This window comes from Carassius auratus, unplaced genomic scaffold, assembly GCF_003368295.1.
Source record: "Carassius auratus strain Wakin unplaced genomic scaffold, ASM336829v1 scaf_tig00024766, whole genome shotgun sequence".
Classification (NCBI taxonomy): Eukaryota; Metazoa; Chordata; class Actinopteri; order Cypriniformes; family Cyprinidae; genus Carassius; species Carassius auratus.
The window spans coordinates 176,177-192,114 of record NW_020525372.1 but is presented as its reverse complement, the minus strand read 5'-3'; the positions used below and the strand labels follow the sequence as shown (position 1 = coordinate 192,114).

General features: G+C 35.8%; 1 long non-coding RNA gene across 1 annotated transcript in view; it reads left to right on the top strand.

The window, feature by feature from the left end:
- Positions 1–407: 407 nt before the first annotated feature.
- The window catches only part of LOC113078235 (uncharacterized), a 30,403-nt gene continuing 14,872 nt past the window's right edge, over positions 408–15,938 (top strand). Inside the window, exons 1-2 of the long non-coding RNA XR_003281472.1 lie at positions 408–791; positions 10,716–10,798. This is a non-coding gene — a long non-coding RNA (uncharacterized LOC113078235). The remainder of the gene's footprint in view (positions 792–10,715; positions 10,799–15,938) is intronic.

Genomic DNA, 15,938 nt, shown 5'->3' with positions numbered 1-15,938 from the left:
TCGTGTGCACAATTTATTTATTTTTTCTTGCATTTCATGTGCGGGGCTCCATATATTATATATGTTTTCATCTTATTATTATTATTATTATTTTTTTTTTTTTGTGATCCGATCTGATCTACAAGAAAATTTGCCAACATTTCCAGGTTTAAATGAGATTATGATTCATTTAGAATGAAAATATTTCATTCAGTTCTGCCAGAAAGGTTAAAATGACAGCTAGAATGAATAATAGTTTGGGAAAAAGAATTCTGCACATAAGAAAAAAACGTCCTTCAAGTACACAGCAAGAAATTCCATTCAGCCACTGGAGAACATATTTATTTTGTTCTCTTTGGGTTGAAGGTCATCCAAACTCGCACTTTGCACCTCATCAACGCAATAAAAGTGAACCAGTCAGAGGAGACAATTAATCCCTTATGACATTAATGATGCAATTAGAACATACACTAGCTTTTCCTGTGAAGGGGACGGAAACCGGTAGCGATGGTTGCTATCTTCACTAGTGTCAGTCTGGACTCTCTGATGCTGCTGTGATGGGCACAACAAAAGAGTCACGACTCGTAAAGCACCGCTCGTGCAGGAGTGTCTTTCACTGTGTACAGTTGTCTTCGAATGTTGACCTTGGTACGGAGCTCCCTAGCGACCGAGTAGTGAAGGAATACATGTATACGAGATCAAACCTGCACTCGGGCCTTACCTGGCAGCAGCGGTCTGATGTCTGACTTTCTGAAGAGTCTTTGCTCCAACCACACTTGTCAAACACTGCTGCTGAAATTAACGAGGAAAAGGTAATTCGCTTTGATCTGTCTCAGATATGCAGAGGATAAATGATCATTGTCATTGACCGATCAGCCAAGTAATCCATTAAAATGCTATAGTGCTGACGAAACGGGAGGTGAATGGCTTTTACAAAGACTAACGCGAGTTTTACTGTTGGCATTTAACTTACCCAATAAATCCTCATTCAAGTAACGTTAGAAGGTTATGTAAGCTGAGAACAGAAAACTGTACCTAAAAGACTGTTTATTGTGAATCACAGCTAAAATATGTTAATTATTATTTTTATTTTTTTTAATTCTATTGAGCAAATCTTCCATTTTGATCCCGACACATGATCAGTTACATATTAGCTGGCTAGTCTCATTGGCAGTTGCTATATCATGTTGTTTAGCATTAGCATTGACATTATGTAAGGTCATGCCCTGGCCAAAAACGTTTTCAGCTAATCAAAAGCTTTTCTAGTGGGCTGTTGTGTTAGCTTTTTTAACAAACAAACAAACCAGACCCGTTGGAAAAAAAATTGCCTGTGGCAACATTTCTGCAAATTGATATTGCATTGTCTCTTGCACATTTTGCAAAAAATATTTTGTCCCTGTAATTTAATAATTAATTTATTTGTGTGTTAAAAATGGGTGATTTTAGTGTTTTACTACCACTGTGTTTATTTCAGCTGGAAGCTGCAATAATTTACTTTTTTTTTTTTTTTTTTGTGATTTAAGACGTATTAAAATAGTTTCGTTTCTAAATAGGCATCTAATTGAGTACCCATAAAAAGTTTTTCAGGATAGTTTATTTTTTTAACTTTGTGGACTTTTGCAACTACCTGAACATAATACTAATTAATAATTTGTGTTTGTAATGACCACCGCAAGCTCTCAGCTTCTTGATAAGGGAGAAACTGAACATATGCAACCTGATATACATTTACAAGGGCATATTTCAGGCTGACTTTGGGTTTTACCAAACAAAAGGCCACATTTGCAACACAATCAATGCTCCATTAAAAAAAAAAAAAAAAAAAGGCTGCAGAGGAAGTTCAGGTGGTGGAGATGAGTTTCAGCGAGGGGCGCTGAAAGATCAAGCTCCATTCGTAGATTACAACATTTGATGGATACTCCAAAAACATGCCGGTGATCTTTATTGATCGTCTTGGTTCTAATCAGAATGTGTAATTATTGACTCCTGTGAGGCCGTCTGGGCAATTTTATAAATGTCATTTTAAAATTCAGGTTTGCACATCATGAAATGTGGTTAAATTGGACCAATCTGACTATTTTAAAATTACAATTTATACATCCAGGCTTTTGGGGCAAACGTTTTCCAAAGTAAAATCAAATAAGACTAAAAAAGGTTCAGATTGCACTCTTAAAAGTAAAGGTCCTTTATTGACTTTGATGGTTCCATGAAGAACCTTTAACATCCATGAAATCTTTCCATTCCACATTAGTTCCTTAAGAGTGGAAAAATGTATAGTGGATGTTTAAAATGTTCTTCATTCAGAAAAAAGACTTTGGGGAATCAAAATGTTGAGCTGTTAAAACCTCCACTTGGAAGCTTTATTTTTAGTGTACTTTGGTAGAGAGGTTCTTCACATGAGCTTCTGTATCTAGAGAAGCTCCTCGCTCACTGCTGCATTCACGCAGCCTGACTGTGCACAGGTTTCCTACCCCAGCTTTCTATATTATCAATCTAATTAAATGATTTAGTTTCACAAGATGAAATCCTGTTGTTTGTTTAACAAAACTTTCTCAGGTACAGTCACTGCCTGAAGCCTGCCAAAGGTCGAAGATACACAGAGAGAGCGTTCGCACAACCCAAACATGTTCTTCAGGCTTTCTTGGTTCTAGAAACTGGCATCAGCGCTGCTCGTTCATATATATTAAACATGATAGCATATAGAAGCATTACTGTATTCGAACCTGCCTATGAGACGAATATGTATCAGCAAGTCCTCGGCATTGTTGATGGTTCAAGGGGACCTTTTCATTAGCCGTAATGCTGGGAAGAGATCTGCCGATGTTTGGGAAATGGAATAATTGTTTGGAATGGGGATTCACAGCGGACTCTTCTGAGCTTGTCAGCTGGTGTTTGAAGTGTGCGCTGACATTGAGAATAACTCAAGGGCAGGGGTTAAGCAGGAAACAGGCTCTCAAATAGAAAAAAGGAGGGGAGCGAAAGAGAACAGAAGAGGAAAAACAAAGATAAAGGCGACTTCACACAACTTGTAAGTGTGTTTAAGTTGCATGTGTATGTTTGTATATGTGTGGAGAGAGTTGCTTAACTTTTTTTTTTTATTAAATATGAGATGTAACCGTTTCCCTCAGAGACTTTCGAAAGGCTTAAGAACCTCAAGTACCTGATAAAAAGATCTCGAGTGGCTCATGACTTCGAGAGTCCTCACTTAGTCTTCACTTATAGGTGTCTCTCTCTTCTTCTGAAGATAAAGAAAGAAACCAGTGTACTTTTAGGAATCTGAATATCATATGAAACGCCACAGGGCCTGCAGATGTCCCTTCTGGGGTGGGATTGTGTGCAGTTGATTGTCTTGTGTCCACAAAAGCATTCTGTGGCCAAGAAGATGCTCTTCAGTTTGAGGTGGCTGTATTTTTTTTATTGTACAAATAAAGGTGACTGGCTGTTTTGAGTTTGTCTTCGTTAAAGCTGTTGTTCGCAATAGCACACGTTTTATTAACCATTAAGGTTCAAGAGTCTGATATATTTTGAAAATAGTAAAATGGTGTTTGTTTATACGGTAATTATGAGATGATTAATAATGTTCACAAACTTAGGAATAATTTGTTTCTATGGTCAGAACGTGTGTTTTTTATAATGTCTTTTTTTATTTTCCAATATTTTAAACACAATCTTGTATTGTTTTAGGTATATTATCTATAGCTAAATTATTGTAAATGTCAAACAAAAATATGTAAAGGTAACTAATTAACAAACAAATTAGTGGTAACAAAAAAAGGAAACTATTATAGGTCAATTATTATATAATATTGTACTTTTCATAAAAATAAATTATATCAATAATACTAATACTACACAGACATAACAATTAAGGACAATAAATGTAACTTTAAACATAAAAGCCTATTTGAAACGTCAAACCTTGTGTTGGTAACGGGCAGTTATTATTATTGATTATTACATAAATTTGCACCTTTTTATATATAAAATGTGTGAATATACAGTACACTATAAACGCTAGATGTTTTCTCTGAACTAACTTTTCCCATTAACCAGCTGGTTCTGAAGTAATTTTCTAGTTTCCAAAACTGCTGTCCCATTGCACTTTTTAATATCTATCTGTAATAAAAATAAATAATAATAAAATGTTATTTAATATAAAAAAATATGTAATATTAAAAATCAACCAATCAATCCTTTCCTGTTACAAACATTGGTTAACACTAACTCTGAAGTTATTAGTAAATATCCAAGATTTGCAGACAAATGAATAATAGTGTTTGTATGTACAGTGTCAAACACTGTCATTTTAGGCCACTCACAACACATGCTTGACACTAAAAGTCTGTGAACTCCAACCTGGAACAATGGGATAAATGATAGCAAACAACAAAAAGTTGTATGAAGTTCCCCTGGGTGTCCTTGTGACAGAGGACAACCCACTAGACAACCAGATGAAAAAGGAAACAGTCATGAAGAAAACATGATGCTTGTTTTCTCTTCCTCGACACACATTAAAACTGAGCGAGGCTGGAAATGATTAAATAAAACCCACCGTCAAGGGAAAATATATATAAAACCTTTTTTTTTTTTTATCAATCAAAACCATGACAAAATTGTCTCAGTCTACTTTAAAAGTTAGCGTTAGAAGCCAACGAGGGACCTTGTAAGTGGGTAAATAAAAGCTGGAGCATTTCTCCCCCTCTTTCCTTCGCTGGTTAACAGGGCAGCCCCCGCTGATCAAAAGAACATTAGCTTTGATTAATCAATCAATGCCCTGGCAGCCCGCTAGTTTCCTGTTGATGATTGGGGTCGCCAGCAGCACACCGAATGGAAGTTAGTGTATGATCCAGAATCCTCCTTCAAGCACGGCAAACATCCTGCTGCCGTTCTCACGCTGTGATACCTGCTGAAATCCCCCACAATCGATCTTTAGTGCCTTTTACGGCTTTAATTTGTGAAGTCTTTCCTGCTAATGACTATGTTTGAGGTGTATTCGTTTTACCACCGCAGACTTCATCTTATCTGCGCTTCCTCATTTGAAGTTTTATTGCTGCTGTAGAGCTGAATAACAAGCAAAACTTGCAACTTGCAGTTTATAGACATTTTGACTTTCTTTTACAACAGTGGAGGACAATCATTGGAGTTGATTTGCTAGTTTAAAATTGAAAATTTGTATTTCATTGTTAAAAGGTGACCGTCTTTATGAGTGAGTCAATTACTTATTCACTCATCCAGTTAGTTAGAAAACACTGATTTATTTCAAAATGAAACAAATGACTGTATTTGTGAGTGAATCATTGTATAATTTACTCAATTTGAATTGGAATGAAACACTGTGTGTTGTGGTTCTGCTTTAGTTTCATTGGTACTGCAAAAATACAGTAACTGTGTAACAGTTACAGTAACAGTATTGTGCCTACAATGTAACTTTGTCTTAACATTGCTTTTATACAAAGTTCAATTAACAAGATCATGTTCACCACTCTGCCTTGGGCTGTTGAACTTTAATGCTAATGTACCTATATTAGGGCTGGGACAACGCGTCGAGGTCATCGATGACGTTGACGCAAAAAATAAGTTGAAGCAAAATATGCGCATCGATTCGTCGACCTGTTTTTATTTCTCTAAAAAACGTTTGCAAAACGTTTACCTTATGTGCGCTGAATATACGCGATGGCTGGATCAACTTTCTGTCCAATGTCCAATATATAACCAATCCAGGGGCATTGATCTTTTTTTTTTGGCGGCTGTCAAAGCCTTATTTGATCGGTGAGTGATGTAGAATAGAATGACTGCTGCGCCTGACGGGGCACGTACGAGAGAGAGCCCCGGCTGCCCGCGCACTCACAGTCTTCAAACAACACGAGCGCTTCTTGCTCACTCTCTCCCTTGTGCATATTAATCAAAATCATTAAATTTTATATAAATATATATAATTAATCACGGCACACCAAGATTCCTGACTTGATTTTTAGTTGTTTGACCCCTAGAGTCAAGGTATGCATTCAACTTGAAAACTTCATCTTTGTTTCCAAATGCAATGACTTCAGTTTTTTCCTTGTTTAATTGAAGAAAGTTATGAAACATCCAACTATTAATTGCATCAATACATTGGCAAAGAGAGTCAATGGGAGCTTAGCTGTGATAGGCCTTTTGGTTCTTTCTCATTATTTGACTTAGTGGGAGCTTATACATGCTAAACAAGAGCAGTGCAATAATTGACCCTTGTGGGACTCCGCATGTCATGGACGTCCACTTAGACTTATGCTCTCCTAGACTCACATAATAACCTCTCCCTTCTAAGTATGACCTGAACCATTTGAATACCATCCCAGAAAGCCCGACCCAGTTTTCCAGTTTTTCTTGTAGTACTGTATGTTATGATTGACAGTGTCAAATGCAGCACTGAGATCTAGCAATACCAACACTGATATCTTGTATCAAGATAGCAGGTTGACGATTTTAGGTGCAGCACTATTTCTTCCAAAATGTTGCTATCAATTGCTTAATAAATAGACATAGCATCTTTTTGATATTGCGGCCAAATCTGTCTGAAACTCTGCATTACTTGAGGATGTGCTAATCGCCTTGCTGATATTGATGATCTTCTCAGAAAAGAAAGAAGCAAACTCATTGCATTTGCTGTCTGAGCGCATTTCACTGGGAATCTGACTTGAGGGTTTGTCAGTGGCAAAAAGAGTACGAGTGTTGTTTAAGTTAGTGTTTATAAGGTTTGAGAATTAATGCTGTCTAGCTGTGGCTGGTTTCACATTAAAAGCATGAAGGCTGTCTTTATAGATGCTATGGTGAATTTCAAGTTTTGTTTTCCGCCACATCTGCTCGGCTTTTCTGCATTTTCTTTTTTTTTAATAGTCTGAACTGCTGTTGATCTTCTCCAAACTGATTTCTGTCTGTTTGTTTTCTTACTGATTATTATTGGACCAATATCACCAATAACATTCTTTAACTTTTGAGTTGAAGGAATCAAGGAGAAGTTCAACAGAGTCTGCAGAAATGCTTGGCTTTAAAGATATAGCCTCCATAAACAGCACACTAGTGTTCTCATGTAATGCATCTCCTTCTGACAGAGACCGATCTAGATTCAGTGGTAGCAGAGATCAATATATCAAAGAAAATACAGAAGTAATCAGATAGTGCTACGTCCTTAAAGTTTAGAGTTTAGTCCCAGTATACACCAATTCCTCCATTTTCTGTGAGAAGCACAAAAGTTGAGATGCTGGAGAGAGTGTTTGGTGAGCGGGACTGTGGCTCTGGTGTTTCCGGTGAGTGTGATATGTTGTCCTGGCTTCCCTGGCTGTTTTCCAGAAAGTCGTCATTGGGTGCTGAATCTTGTAGCTGTTTTGATACATCACAGTCAGTCCGTGAGGAGCTCTGTGGGCAGGGCTCAGCCGGGATAGTGTCCATCAGCAGTGCTTGTTGTGGCTTCATGGTGTTATCAGTGTCCTTGTGGGATATGTCAGCCTCATTATGACTCAGACCAGGTGTGTGTGTGTGCTGAATGGATTGCCACACTCTGCTGAAGGATGATGGAGGGAAAAGTACATATCCTGAAACACTCTAGCACCAAGTTTGTTTGGGTGGAGGCCATCCGCTTTAAAGAGTTGTCTATGACCACAGAAAAAGATTGAAGTTGACAATGAAAATCACACCTTTTATATTACAAGATCTTTGTAGCCATGTGTTCAGCCCAAACAACCCGTGAACACATATTTGTTCCCCTTGCTGGGAGTGGTCCACTGATGAACGACTGAACTTTGAGAAGTGTTTCAAAGAGTTCACTGAAGTCCTTCACTATGACCAGCCTTAAAGATCTTTCATATGTTTCACAACAAACCTTACTGGTTTCCAAATGCAAATGTAATTTCATATGACAAGGAAAGTAAACTTTCTTTCCAGAGTTGTGTGTGTATGTAGGGGGATGGGGGGCTCCCAGTGGGGGATAGAGTGCTGAAGAAGCCCTGTTCCAATTCTGTCATTGTCAAAGTTTGACATAATAAGCAACTGTTCACGCGACTTTGAGTGATTCAGGGTCCCAATTCCTCAGTGTTAATTTTGTTGTTTAAAGGGAAAAACACAAGATGTCTATTCCTTTAAGTGATGCTCAGCAGTGCTTATGCGAAGTAATATAACAAACCTGTTGTGATGTCTGTTTGAGCATCTTTTATCTTTCCAAATCCACAGTTTCTGAAGTGATTTAAGTAGCCCTTTTTTGAAGCCAAGACAAGTTAAGAGAATTCACATCTAAGACCAAAGCTGTGCTGTTGCAGTGCCGTTGGAGTAAGTATTGGCTGTCTAGCTTTCTATGTTGTGATCAAGTGCTATTTTTTTGTGATAAAAAGGCTGTGTTAGCTTTTCCTAGCGTTTAACTATAAAGTTGAGCGTGTTTACTGCCAAGTGTGTGAACAGCAAATTAAGTGTCAAGATATATATGATGTCCACTGATGGAAAGCAAGCATTTATTATGTACCAACCGAGAGACTGATTGATCTCTAACACCAACATCAATGTAAGTCAACAATGGTCATTCATATCTTTTTGCTCTTTGATATATTGCATCCATAAATAATAAAAAGGTAATTTAGAGAAAAAGGTTGTGAAAATGAAAAATAAATATGCAATTGTGAGATATTAAGTTGCAATTGCCTTTCTTCATGCTGTGCCAGAAACAAAACCCAGCATAATAGCTGTGCTATTTTATTAATTTAGCAGATGCTTTTATCCAAAGCCACTTGTAGGATATAAGCAGAAGGAATAAACCAAGCATGTAACCCAACATAAGTATTTTTAACTTTTTTTTTTCCTGTAAGCTTTAGAATAGTGCTAGATCTATCTATCTATCTATCTATCTATCTATCTATCTATCTATCTATCTATCTATCTCATTCAGAATAGGTCTTCTGAAACTGAACGATAACATTATGTGAAGAAAAGTCTAAAATGATTTGCAGATAATGTTGAATCTTGTATATTTTCAAGTCTAGAATTGAAAAAAAAAAAGGCTTTTGCAACCAAAGCCAATAGTGTATTTGTTTATTTATTTACTGTGGCCTGTTCCTCACACAAAACAGAAGTATGACTTCAAAAGTCATGGAATATACTGGATTAGTCATGTTAAGCCATTTATTATCCAGATCATCATTGCATTTAAATTGCAAATATTAATCAGTTTTTGCTTTCCCTGGGAATCGAACCAATGACCTCGCGCCATGCTATACTTATACTGTTTGTTCTAAAAAAAAGTTATATTTCCGTTTCATTCCATGAATTATTGACAGAATTTTCACTTTTAGGTGAACTGTTCCTTTGATAACACCCTGTGGTTTGTCTAAGATTCATCCAAGCACCATTATGTGTAAGGTTGAAGACAACAAAGTTATTTTGCTAGTTTCTTTATTCATCTATTTTCTTTTTTGACGGATAAATCTGCTGGGATTTTCTCTTATTTATTTTTTTTCTTAGACAAGATCACCTCTAATTTCATCAGCTCTCCTGACTGACAAGCATCATTACGGATAAAATTATCTTGGTAATTATCCTGCCGAAAAGAGATTTATTTCCCTTTGTGAGGAGGAGAGCAGATCTATGGGGCCACGCAGTGATATGCAGCATGGAGACGCTTCGTTAAAATAAGCATCCTAATGAGATGAGCCCTCCTGCAGAGCGCCGAGGCCTAAACGTTACGCCTAGCAGGAACACTCGCTTTTGTTCAGATGTGCATTAAGTAAGCATGAATAAGGTATCGTCTGCGTTAAGAGGGCCACTTATGCAGGAATTCACAGTATGTAATTATCTTAATTTGCACCCCGGAGCCATATATGATATGAGACCTGTCCATGACTACTCTGACGTAACTCACTCGTAGGCCCGTATCACAGAAAGGTGTCAAGCTACTGTCGCAAATGTGAGATGATGAACAGAGAGTTTTTTGACTCAAATACTTTGAGATATTTAGTTTTGCAAAACATTTCCCGTAGTTGCAGTTTTGAAAATAGTAGACTTAACATGCACTAGTTAGCTGAATGTAAAACCATTGTAAACCCTAGCATTATGATTTTTCAAATGATAGAATTGTTTCTGGTTCTTAGTTAATCCCATTAACATATGCCTTTGGGTGAAACATTCATCCAAAGTGATTTACAGATACATTTTATCATTATGTGTTTTCTGGGATTCGAGCCCACAACCCATTGCAAGTGCATAGGATTTATTTCAACACAGTGCTTTTTGAAATATGTACATGATTTGTGTTGGTAATGTTTTCTGAAAGTGACTTTAAAGTCTCCACTTAACTGTTGTTTGTGTGTTTGATTTTCATAATTGATCATTAGCAGCTGTACAGGTTGACTAATTTTGTCATTAAGCTCAAAGTTTAGGTGACGCTGATGAGGAAACAAGCACTCTAGTATAATCAGCACCAGTGGTTGTTGTAATTAAGTGTGGAACAAGTGGCCTCTTTTCCTAATGGCTCTGCTAGTTAAGGGTCATTGTCGATAAAGACTGAAAGAACCTAACAGGCACCTACGGGAACTGTAGGACAACTTTCAAGATTCTTAACCAGAAGGAGTCATGTTTTTTTATATATATATTTCCTTGTGTTAACCTTAGGTAACATTGCTAGATGTTTACAGTTGCAGTACAGATGGACTAAGGGCATCTCTAACATTAAGCAGGGTCCATCCATCAATCCATTTACCATAACACTTTATCTTCTGCAGGGTTGCAGGTGGGTTGGAACATATCCCAGTGCCTCAGACCACAGGAAAGGGGCTCCCTTAATGGATGGCCAATATTAAGCAAGGTAAAAAAAAAAAAAAGTGTAAATCATCTGAATGGCCCTTCAAGGTTTATTTCATTCATGTAACCATTCATGTAACTAGGAGTTGGTCTTGCACGCCTAAAAAAGCTGCAAATATGGCCACAAAGTGACCTGATTTTCTTTGAAATGGACTTTGGTAGCACTGTTAAGTTGACATGGACAGTGGTTAAGACATACTGTTTGGTAATCATTATGCAAGAATATTTAGCATAATGCACAGTTAGCAAATCAGAATCAAGTATTCCAGAGAATCTTGTAAAAAAAAAAACAGGTAGACGTGTTTTTGGCGGCATAAAACTGTCAGCCCTATCAAAGCAAGTCACCTTCACAAGCAGATTGCATGATGTGAAATTTATGGTGTACACATGCACTGAAACACGTATTCGTTCATACTCAGCATTCTGCTTTTGAATGTCCAGGCACAGTGCATGTGACAGTGCTGGAAGAAATGTAGACGCCGCCTTGGGTCGATACAAAAATGTATGTGCTTGGAGCCCAGGAGGCATTCAGTAATGAAATCAATAGCTGTGCTTGGCTCCTAGCATTAAGATCATTGGTCTGGCTGTTATTTAGTCATCGTTGTCCTACAACCCGGTTGCTAGTTGGCTGCCAGTGAAAAATCAATAAAGTGACACCACAGTCTGCATCCCAATTACTGGTGAGACTAGTGAGAGATCAATTCATGTGTTGGCCATTAGCAGGTCCTTTTGGGAAATCATACTGCATTATTTGTGTTCGGTTCTCACTCGTACAAGCGTTCTCCTTCACTGCCTTGCTCTAAAACAGCGAATTATACAAATCAACAAGAGATGGTACAGCCAGTCCTAGTTACCTTGTTTTGCTTTGCCTCATGCGACTCTCACATCAATGACCTTACAATAACATTTATTATTAGGTTGTGTGCTATACCTACCAGAGTTACTGCAAAATGTAACTTAGAAAGACGTTAAAAAGAAACTTAGAATCTCATTTAGAAAGACATCAAATAACATTAAGTTGTGATTGTTTGACTGCATGATTGATTTTTTTTTTTGATTTTTTTTTTTAATATGGAAGAAAGAAATGCTACTTTAGTCATAAACGTTCTGACTAAATTGTGACAAGCAACGTGCAAAGTAGCAAAAAAACAATTAATACTTTTAAATAGGTTTCCTGAACATTTCCTTATCTGGACAAACATAGATACTACTCGGAGCATCCCGACCAGTAGAATGTTTTAAAGTTTAATCTTAACTCTAGCAAAAAATATTTTAGCGTTTAAAAATTATCTTTGTCTTTAAAAAAAAATTATTAGCGTTTAAATTAAATTTGTGTATAAGGATATAATTGCTTGCTTTTATATTTATTATTTTATCCTCAACAAAGCTGCATTTATTTATAAAAAAATACAATAAAGCAGTGATATTGAGAAATATTATTAAAGTTTAAAATAACTTATTTATCAGCAGCCATTAATCTCTTTCATAAATCATTATAATATGCTGATTTTATTATCAATAAACATTTCTTATTATTATTATCAATGTTGAAAAAGACTGCTTAATATTTTTGTGGAAAACGTCCTGCATTCTCTTTTTTCCTTTTTTTTTTTAGAATGTTATACATGTTATTTACTGTCAATTGATTAATTTAATGCATCCTTGCTGAATGAAAGTATTCTTTGAAAAAAAGATCTTCCTGACCTACACTTTTGAACAGTTGTTTGCTTATACTTAACTTTGCAATGTATAAAAAATGGTCAATTAATGCAAATGAAAGTTGCTTTGCCATTCACCAAATGTATTGTAAGAGTTTTAAACATTCATACTTTGTTTTTTTTAATTAGTTACTTTGTATTTGTATACTTGTATACTTTGTATTTGCAAATCCAACACAAATGATGTGTCTTTCAGCATTACTGTTCTGATGGGAAAGTTGTTGACACCTGACATAGACCACACTCATAAATCTCTGAGTGCAGCACGACCTCTTTAAATCCCCTGTCCCATGTTGATTGACATCTCTCATGTGCTCCTCTGGTAAAGTAGCACAGCCCCACATTTCCCCCTGGCATGGTAAACACGAGTTAAAATGTATTACTAGGAGAAGATAGCAAACAGCAGCATGTCAGTAGGAGAATATATCATCAGTTTACATTCTTTATCGACTAGTTCTCCACGCCACAGTTTCTCGTGCAGCTCATGCATATATAAAGACCAGAATATGTTCCAGCAGAGATAAGGATGTTGCTCGCACCTGCAATGCCTTACAAAAACACTAGCACAATGGCAACATGAGGTGCAGCTTTTTAGTGTGACAATGGTGTAATTGTAAGGAGGGAATTAGACGTCATGCTCTTCACTCCGCTTGAGACAAGACTAACTTCTCGCTCCGAGATACTCTGCAGAAGAAGATGACAGTAGTGGAGATGACTAGATCTCTTTAGTGCCTACAATTACATGGCATGATGCCTTTATGTGTGCAGTCAACCGAATAAAGCCTAATGAAGCAGACATCTTAAACACATGGCTACAAGATAATATTGGTTGAGAATGCACCATGCAGCGTTCAGCATAACACTGAAAACATCTGAGGTAAAAAAAGAGAGGCACATTTATATAGAAGCTGAAGAACACAAAATTTATATTTTTTCAGCTGTAATAATTTGTAGTCAAAATCATACGACTTATTTTGTTCATAATTTCTTTTTATTTTATTTTTCTCATTAAAAATTCCTATAGCTTCTCATGAGACTGGGTCGGACCTATAACTTTCCCATTACGAGTGTCATAACAGCACTTTAAAATCATTTCTAGAAGTGTTTTGTGATTATACTAGTGCTAAGTTTAGATGTATTGTGTGATACAAACCATAACTTCAAAGCTTGAAAACACTGTTTAATTTTAAAACGAAATAAAACCTCCTTCAAACCTTGTTTTGTTTACATCTAGTATTCACACATGAAGTACTCATTCAGACTTTCACATGTGCTGCTGATTAATTTTATATATATAATATGTATACAATATGTGTATATGTGTGTATGTCCCTGTATGTAGCTGTATGCAATTTCCAAAATTGTCAACATGTCATCTGTTTTTTTTTTTTTTTTTTTATAATTTTTCAGTTACCAGTTAACAAGTCGTTGTCACAGTGACTCCACATTACAATAAGGGTTGCTATCAATGCTAACAAGCTTTTAAGGGCGTGCATTCAAAATGCTCAAACCTGCTTTTCTCCATTGCTTAAACATGACCTTTTTATTTTAGGTTTTAATATATCTATTGCAGTCTTATCTCATCTGCTCGAGTGTGCAAAGAACAGTTTGGGAGACATTACAAAACCAAGTCAAAGTTTATTTATTAAATGCAAAACAGTGCAGCATGCAACATTCGATGTTTCATTTTGTGTTTGTGTGTGTTTCACATTAATTACATTGTTTAAATTTACAGTTTTTAATCCGTTTAAAAGTCTATTGAATAGACTATCAAATGGCATAACTTTATTTTTTTTGAAATAGCTTTAAGATTTGTGTTAACCATGAGAAATATTAATAAAATAGGCAAATAAAAATAACTAGCTTTTACTTTACGTTAATGGCATTTGAGGCAAGATTAGTGACTGCACTCAGTAATATTTGCAGTAATAATGCATTTCCTGAGAATCGAACTCAATTGGCGTTGCAAGTAATAGCAATGTAAACAAATTGTGCCAAAAAAAGAAAAAATAATTGCTTTAGTATAACAGTTGATGGCCAAAAAGCTAAGAAATGCATCAAAACACTAATATTTAATCTTAAATTTCAGTTTAACTTCCTGCTATTGTACTTTTGTTTGTTTCTTGTAAATATTAAGGCTATTTAAAGTGCATTTGCATAATTTTTTTTTACATTCCAAAGAGGCCTTGTGGCATCCTAAGTTCGTTCTATTGTTTCTATTATAATCGTTAACAGACAAATCGATACGTTTGTGCAAATTAGATTTTATGTAAAAATAATAAACATCCAAAAAAAATTTAATCCTTTAAATTATGCGACATAAACAGTATTAAATGAGTTTGCTCTGTAAATCCAACTAAATCCTTTTTAATTTGGTGTGGGGCTGTTCATAACTTTTCTATGGCTTACCGGGTGCTCACCACAGCTCTTTTTCTCTAATGGGTAACAATCAATTCATCTTAAATAGTTAAGTTTTAATTTACATGTCTTATGTCAAAGAAAATACATTGATGAACCAAAAAATGCTGTTTTTATGTCACTTTGTTTTAGTTGGCTCTTTTTATGTGCATTTTCTATTGGCTTTCACTACCACAGTCCCATGAATGCTTTATATAGTATGAATGTAACTAAACATACGACTTTACACTGCTGATAATATTTAATTAATCTAATATTTAACTCCTGACACACAATTGAGGATGAAACTACAGCTTTGACTCCTACTGTACACTAAAGACATTAGTTTTTTGTTACTCATTAATCTTGATAAGACATTGAGCAAAATCTTTTCTATTTAATACATTTGGAGTGTCAGGTATATAGGTTTGTCTGCACAGTTTCTCAGTAGTTGCAAAGACAAGAAAAGGAAAATGTTTAATTAGCAATGCATCAATGAATGACAACAGAAAGTGTATTAATGGATTTAATAAAGTCTAAAAATAAAAAAAGAGGACGTTTGTGACAAGTGGTTGCAATGCTTTTAATGCTGCAAGTGTAAGAAAGCATTACATGTTGTTTCACTAGAGGGAGCTATTTGAAAGCCCAAATGGTACCAATGTTAAGTTCAATGTTTGTCTATTGCACACGGATTACCTCAAAGTACTAAGTGTTTCAGTCTAAGATTTCAAAAATAGTTCGGTTTTTGAAGTCATGAAATCTAAGTTCACTTTGTTTCAAACTAATTCAGGACCTCCATTCTTTTGCGACTAATCAAATCTTCTGGAAAGCAACTCTTCAACTTCGAAGTCAAACAAGAATATCTGAAATTCTGAACCACATGAAGGTAAGTGAAAATATGAACTAGCCTATTTGTGTCTAAGACTGTGAAAGTATATTATTTGCCATTACAGGAATTCAGTTTTACACTGTCAGACAACTTTGGGACCTTCTGAAATGCAATTTATGACTGACTTTAAGTTTGTGACT